We start from the raw sequence: 7,113 nt of genomic DNA on the forward strand, positions 1-7,113 counted from the left end.
CATTAGGCGGTTCCCTCTTATCGACTCATCTAAAGAGTTTACGTCTTCATCTAATTAGGACCGATGCTTTCTTAAATAGCCCAATGCTTAGACAGAGTTATTTCATATACAGCATGTCCTATGTGGCCCAACGACGGTCCACTGCACGCCACCCTTATAGAGCTTCATCCAGAATGGTATTTGAACATTGTATGGTCACGTGCAGTCATATTGTGGCCTTCACCATAATAACTATGACCATTAATTGTGAATGCCACAGCAATTGTGATGATAACAGAGTCTTGGAGGGAGTTATTACTAAATGTCATCATCGTCAGCATCAATTCCATTCTCATCATTATAACTACAACATCCTGCTGCTAGTGGTGGGACTCTCAGTCAGTGTCGGTTGGTCAGTCAGTTGGTCAGTCCATCTGTCCGCCTGCCATTTTAGTCCCAAGGATGTCCCTTAAGTTGGCCCTGAGGAGAATAATCGAGGAGGGGAAGAAGAACAACCTGACGGCTGTATTGTGCTTTATTGACTTCAAAAATGCATTTGACTCAATACACAGAGGCACGATGATGAAGATCCTGAAGGCCTACGGTGTCCCTCCCATCTTACTCTGGGCCATGTATGCAGGAACACAGGCCAAGGTGGTGACCCCAGATGGTAACAGTGAGGAGTTTGACATCCTGGCTGGGGTTCTGCAAGGAGAAACCCTAGCCCCCTTCCTCTTTGTCATAGTCCTGGACTACGCTCTCAGAAAGGCCATCAGTGGACGAGAGCAGGATCTTGGCCCCACTCTTACACCAAGGAGGTCAAGACGACACCCTGCAGTAGTCCTGACTCATGACAGACCTGGACTACGAAGATGACATCAGCTTACTCTCCAACCACGTGGAGCAAGCACAGGGAGTCAGTGTTCCAAGGTTGGCCTACGGCTGAATGCCAAGAAAACATCCAAACGGAACATCCACCTCTGACAACAGGAGGTACTGCTCTGAAGGAAGTCAAGTACAGCTCATGGGTCAACTCAACAGTGCAAGATCTTAAAGTGAGGAAGGAAGGCACTTGCATGAAGGGCCCTGAATGGCATGGCCAGTGTATGGAACTCCAACCTTCCCTGACATCAAACTCAGCTTCTTCTATGCGACGGTAGAGTCTGTTCTCCTATATGGCAGTGAATGTTGGACCCTGAAGCCAACTCTGCAGAAGTCTCTAGAAGGGTGCTACACCAGAATGTTATGACGTGTAGTGCTCAACATCAGCAAAAGTACACGTTACCAACAAGAATCTGCATGCTGGAATATTACGGGTGAGCGATAAAATAGCAGACAGGAGAGTGAGACTTGCAGGACACTGCCAAAGACACCAGTAGCTGCCAGCCAGCCAGGCACCGGTTCACGAGGACGTCCCACACTAACATGTGTGGATGTATTCAATAAAGACGCAGGAGCGCAAAACAAGCTGGATGTATGAGAACCGGGATGACCAGAAGCGACGATGGGGGACTCGTCTGAGGACGACCTAGAGAGATGTCCTCACATAATTTGCTTAATGTGCACCATTGTTTTCTCACTCAATAGTACACAAAAACATACAGTATACAACAAACTAATAAAGGTATCTGCACCTCTAAGACGTGAAAATAATGAAGAAGAAAATAAATAACTATGAAAATAATAAAACCATTGCACGTACCTTCAAGCATTTGATTGACGCCATGACCTTTCCTCTTTCAACATACAGATCCTTCTCGAAAGATTTGAATATTGTGTGAAAAAGCATTGCAGATGCCTTAGCACCCTAAATCATAACTGACTGCGGAAACTTCCCACTGAACTTCAAGTAACTCTGACTTCAGAAGGTTTACATTTCTATTATAAATCCTTGTTTTGAGTGGTCTTGTGTAATATTGTAATATTTTGAAATATGGACTTTTGATATTCATGAGCTGTATGCCATAAAAATTCAAGGTTTTAACAAAAAAAGATTTGGAATAATTCAATGAATATTCAATGTATCTATGAAGGTTTCGAGAAATATATGAACGTGTGAATGTACTTTTACACAATATTCTATGTTTTCGAGAAGGATCTGTAGTCTCATAAATGGTGCTGGATTGGCACAGCGGTAAAGTTCTCGCCCACGCACCACTGTGGAGACTATAGGTTTGAATCCTCTGTGGCGCCTCTGGCTTGGCCGGGCATTCATAGGAGCACTATTAGGGAAGCCGGATGGGGAGAACATAATGTGTTCCTGCGCCAGTGACTCCTACAATAATGACTACAGCCCAAAAAAGATAGGTGACAAAACTACACCCTCAACTGTGTGGGTGCTCTGCACACTGAATTTGAGATGTGGCATAGCGACTAAATTAGGAGAAAATGTATTAAATAAAATATTAAAGTAGAGGAAGAACAGGGTCCACCCTTGGGGCTTTTAGACTGTTGGCTTGTCACCAAAATGCATCAATCTCAAACAAAAGATAAAGTGTTTAGTATTTCCTTTCGCATAATCCATTGGAGAACCTGCCTTGTAATCAGTCTAGGTACAATATGTCCCAATATGATCAACTTCGAAGTTGCAGTGTCAAAAACACTGCATCCACAACCAGCAGAGATACAGAGTGAAGCTGACAGGATCAGGGCCTAGCTGATGTGAGACACGTCCCCAGGCAGTGGTGTAAAGTAATTGTAAATGTAAATACATTTACTTAAGAACTCGAGGTATTGGTACTTTACTTGAGCATTTCCAATTTCCAATTTGTTTCCACTATACATCTCGGATCCAAATATTGTTATTTTACTCCACTTCAATTATTTGGAAACTTAAGTTACTAGTTACTTTCGGAAATAAATTATTATTATAAAACAAACATTAATCCAATTTACCCTAGGCTATTTTCAAACACTTTGTACTAAGTATATTTTGATGGCAGTACTTTTGCACTTTTACTCAAGTACATTTTGAATTCCGGACTTTGACTTGTAAGGGCACGGTCACACCAAAGTATGGTTGCCAGCAGATAAACTCTTTTTGTGCGCGGTGACTAAAAACGCAGAGAGCGCATTTTGTCCCAAAGCCTGTGACGCACCAGTCACTCACTCACTCCCTGTATCTGCCTTCGACTCAACCGATTGGACAGAGGGGGAAACCGGCGACTACGTGGAGAATGTTCTGCTCCAGCATAAACGCAAGGTCTGCGCAGCACGCAGAAATCCTCTACGTGCATGAAACCGCTCCATTCCCATTGAAATACATCGGTGGAATGGGGAATCCACTCTCATATAGCCTACTTTGGTGTGACTGCAGCCTAAAGCCCCTATCAGAGTCGGTACCGCGGTGAAGAGCTATCCAGTATCCACCGCGTGTAGTCTTTTTGAGTCATAAAACTACAACGTTACGTCATTCCTCACGGTGAAGAGCTTTCCACCGCGAGTCCTTACACATCTCTCTGTTTTTACTTTCAGACAGATAGGCTCTTCACCCCGTTCACTGATTGGTCGATCTAGACCAGTCAGTCACAGTGATAGTACTTCACCCCGTGACTGACTATGATGGCCTCCACTTATTTTCTCACTTTAGGTGGATAGCTTTACACCTAAAACTTGCGGTGAATAGCTCTTCACCCTGGACTCTGATAGAGGCTTTAGGGTGCACACACACCAAAATATGGTCACCAGCGGATAAACTATTTTGGTGCGCGGCTGACTAAAAACAGAGAGAGCGCATTTGTCCCAAAGACAGCGACGCACCTATCAGTCACTTCCAGAACCCTCCCCATTTCGCCTTCGACTCACCTGATTGGACAGAGGGGGAAAACCGGAGCTCCAGCATAGACGCAAGGTCGGCTCGGCGTGCACATATCCTCCACTGAACATGAAAACGCCCCCTTCCCACTGAAATGCATTGGCGGAACGCGGATTCCACTCTCATAGGTATTTTGGTCCCATCCTATTACAGTACACTTTAAGACAGAATAAGACAGAATAAAGCCATAATAAGAAATAATGTGTTGGTAATTAGAGCTAATATTATTTTATTAGAAAAAAACAAAGAGAATAGCAGAAAGAGCAAATACATTCTCTGGCACACGCACCTGCCGCGGAACTGCAGCGGCAGGTACCGTCGCACGGACCGGCCGCTGGTCCTACTGCGGCAGGTAGGTGCCAGTGCCAGAGAATGTATTCGCTCTTTCTTCTATTCTGTCTTTGTTTCTGTCTAATAAAATATATTAGCTCTAATTACCAACACATTATTTCTTATTATGGCTTTATTCTGTCTTATTCTGTCTTAAAGTGTACTGTAAAATAGGATGGGACCGGTATTTTGGTGTGGCTGCAGCCTAACAGAGTATTTCTATACTGCAGTATTGATACTTTTACTTAAAAAAAGATTTAGTACTTTTTCCTCCACTGTCACCAGGTGTCCATGGCCAAAGTGTGCTGCTCCCTGTGCTCAGCCTGTCTCTGTACCACTCTGCATGTCACAGGGGCAATCCCTTTATTTAGAGAAGCAGATGTTTTATGCATGTGCATATTATAGAAGATGTGTCTACTACACTAACAAGCCAAGTCTTTAGCTGCATCCATCTTTCAAAGGGAAACACTTTGGCCTGTCAGAGAGAGCCACAGTCTGTTGTTGTGTGTTGTTTTCAAATGGGGTTTCTGTTTTATTTTTTTCAATGACTAACACAAAGCGGAGAAACAAGAGGGGAAAGTGAAAAGGGGATGCCAACATCATATCTTCGTAATAGCCTATACCGGGTCATGAGGAATCGCAGTGACATGCCTTTAATACTGTTGCCTAGCACCTCGTGGTCAATCAATCACTCTCGTTTTATCGCCTCCACTACCTCCCACGTATTTTAATTACATTCTCTGTGGTTTCCATTATCGGGTTTACCACCTGTTTCCTTTCTTTCTGTCTTTTTCCCTTTTTTAAAAAACTGGTCCTTTAATTTCAGCTGCCTTGTTAATGAGAATGAATGAGTCTTGACTTGAATGTGGTGGAAAGATGAAGACTGGCAGGTAGAAAGAAGTATATACAATATACATATGTATTATGTATAATACATAATTATATAATGTGAAAATATCAAATCCATGGTGAATGATACATCAAATACGATGTAATTACATTGGTAGGCTACTAGTAATAGGTTTAATATACAGGAAAAGCATTCCCAGGCAAGCCTCAAGAGAAGCCTCTCCTTCCTTGAAAGAGCTCCGCTCTGCCAAAAAAAAAAAAAAAAAATGAAAAGCGCACTGACAAGCGCCTTTTTAATGTGGTCGCCTTTTGGTCATTTCCCATAGGTTTTAATGTAAAAAAGGCAATGCCCTTATTTTAAAGGCAACACAAACACAAATGGTGTGCATAATGAAGCCATATGAAGATCATGTCCATAATACTGTATGTTCCAAACTATAGGTGCATTTTATGAAGGACAAGTGCTGCATACAGCATTCTTTGTTGCTGAAAATGAAAAACAGGCAGTATGCGATCGACATACTGTAAACTGAGCCTATGGAAAGTACGGACATTAATGAAGTTTTAAACTAGTTGTTGTAGATGTGAAATTAATGAAGACTGAGCAACTACGTGGCATATTTATCGGCCAAAATGTATTGATCTTTTATAGACAAGCTGTCAGCGTAACACCAACTGTCTTTGTTTCTCTTTGCAGGCTGTCACCTCTTTCCTGACTGCTGCCTTTCTCTGTATGGAGCAGTGCAGCTAACGTTGGTGAATTAAGCAATATTACATGAGGGTGTGCATTATTGTGGTTATCGGCACGTCAGCCTTGCTGCAGGAACGAGGCTACAGCCTTGTAAGGGTACAGTTACCCTTATAAAAAAACACGGCAACTTAATGTCATTGTAATTAGATACATTATTCATGCCAGATTTCGCCACTATGTCACTGAACTTCACATGAAAACTGCTAGTGTAGCCACTTTGCGTAGTGCTGGGACACGACCCGGCACGGCTGATGTTTACATTTGATTAGACCTGTGTGGTGATGCTCATTATTCGCACGGGTAGAAAGCTATTTCAACCAATTAGATTGCTTCGTCGGAACTACCTGTTGTATAACCAGTGATAAATATGTATGCTTTAAAGCAGGGGTTCTCAACCTGTGGGTCGGGACGCCCAGGGGGGTACCCAAATTATTTTGGGAGGGTCCCCGAATTATTTTGGGGAGGTCCCCAGATGATTAACTTAATGTGCAACATTGTTTTCTCACTCAACAGTAAACAAACCAACATAAAGTTTAAGTGTATAGAGGGTATCTACACATTTCTAAAGTGACAATTTAAGGACTTTTTAATACCTCTAAAATGTCAAACACTGGCCAAATTGTCAAATATTAGGCCGGATTTAGACTGCAGTCAAATCCAGCCCAAATCCGATTTGGTTCTCAAATCTGATCTTTTGGCCCGACTTTTCACACTGCATTTGCAAGCTACATAGATCTGATCTGTGTGTTCAGACTGATTTTAACAGTGTCTGCCCAAAGCTGCCCTGCAGCGACATATCTGCTTTGGTTACCGTGGTAACGACGTAGTCGTCATGACGTTACGTCTCAACGTTGGCGCTAGTTGATTACGTTCAGGAAATGCGACAACAAAAACAAACACACGTTAAAATATTGTTTTTCCTCTCTTCTTTTCTTTACACTTGTGTTTCGCTCTTCTCTCTGGTTTTATCTATTTAGCTCACGTGTTTTCTCTCTCCTCTCTTGTTTTTCTCATGTGCTCAGTGCGCTTTAATGAAATTGTAAATACTTGCGCTCTGTAATGACGTCATTACAGCCGTGCTCGGGTCGTACGTGACGTTTGGTCAGTTTGATGTGACTTGCATGTGACTTGCGTATAACTCTATGGGGTGGATGTGGTTACTGCTTTCAGACTGAGACAGATATCCTCATATTCGGATTTGAAACCACCTCTGGATGTGGTTTTTCAAAATCGGATTTCATGTGACCTGCATGTGACCTGACTGGATTTAGACTATTTAAAAAAAATGGCACAAGGTCTTTAAACTATATTCTCAACTTTTAAAAGCACTCTGCTTATAGCCAGAAAGAGCTCTCTGATCAGCACCTTCTGGGACCCGGGACCGGGTGAT

This window comes from Nannobrachium achirus (genome assembly GCF_963921795.1).
Source record: "Nannobrachium achirus genome assembly, chromosome: 22".
NCBI classification, from domain to species: Eukaryota; Metazoa; Chordata; class Actinopteri; order Myctophiformes; family Myctophidae; genus Nannobrachium; species Nannobrachium achirus.